The following is a 932-nucleotide window of genomic DNA, read 5'->3' on the forward strand; positions in this document are numbered from 1 at the left end:
TGCTTATTTTTTTTGGGGGGGGGGGGTTACCTTTTTTTATTTATTCAAAGACCAGTGAAATTAAATTATTTTTCCAATAGAGGGAATTTAACCTGGATTTCCCACATCAAATGTTGATATTCAGAGCATTAAGCCACTGGCACTTTCACTTCTTTTTTTGGAGTTTTGTCTTTCTTCTTTAAAGACTAGTGAAACTAAACTTTTTCCACCTCAATAGAGGATTTGAACCTGGAACTCTCAAGTCATTGACTGACACTCAGACCACTGGCTCATGCACATTTGTATTTTTTTCTGTTTTGGAGTATTGTCTGTCTTATTCAGTCAGAAGCCAGTGGAACTAAACAGTTTTTCCACTTAAATAGAGATTTGAAATAGGAGCTCTCTCATCACAAACTGATGTGCGGACCACTGAGCCATTGGCTCTTCCGCATACTTGCTGCTCTTTAGAGTATTTTCTGTCTTATCCTGTTAGAAACCAGTGGAACTAAACAGTTTTTCCATTTAAAGAAAGATTTGAACTAGGATCTCCTACAGCAACAACTAATGCTCAGACCACTGAGCCAATGGCTCTTCACATGTGTGCTGCTTTTTTTTTTTTTGGAGTTTTGGAGTTGTGCTGGTCTTATTCAATCAAAACCAGTGAAAAGCTAATTTTAACCACAAGAGTGAGATTTGAACCAGGACTACCTGTGCCAAAAACAGACATTTAAACCACTGAACCACTTGCACTTCAACAACTACTTTCTGTTTTTTGAGTTTTGTTTGTTTTATTTGTGCAAAAACATTGCAGTGGTGTCTCAATGAGGTTTGAACTTGGATATTCCACATGAAAAAATTACACTCAGATCACTGAGCTACTGGTTTTTCTGTGACTAGTTGTTTTTCTTCAAAACTCAAATTCCCACAATACCTTGCAAACACAGAAAACAATC

The sequence above is a fragment of the Sinocyclocheilus anshuiensis genome, unplaced genomic scaffold (assembly GCF_001515605.1).
Source record: "Sinocyclocheilus anshuiensis isolate Anshui unplaced genomic scaffold, SAMN03320099.WGS_v1.1 scaffold283, whole genome shotgun sequence".
Taxonomy (NCBI): Eukaryota; Metazoa; Chordata; class Actinopteri; order Cypriniformes; family Cyprinidae; genus Sinocyclocheilus; species Sinocyclocheilus anshuiensis.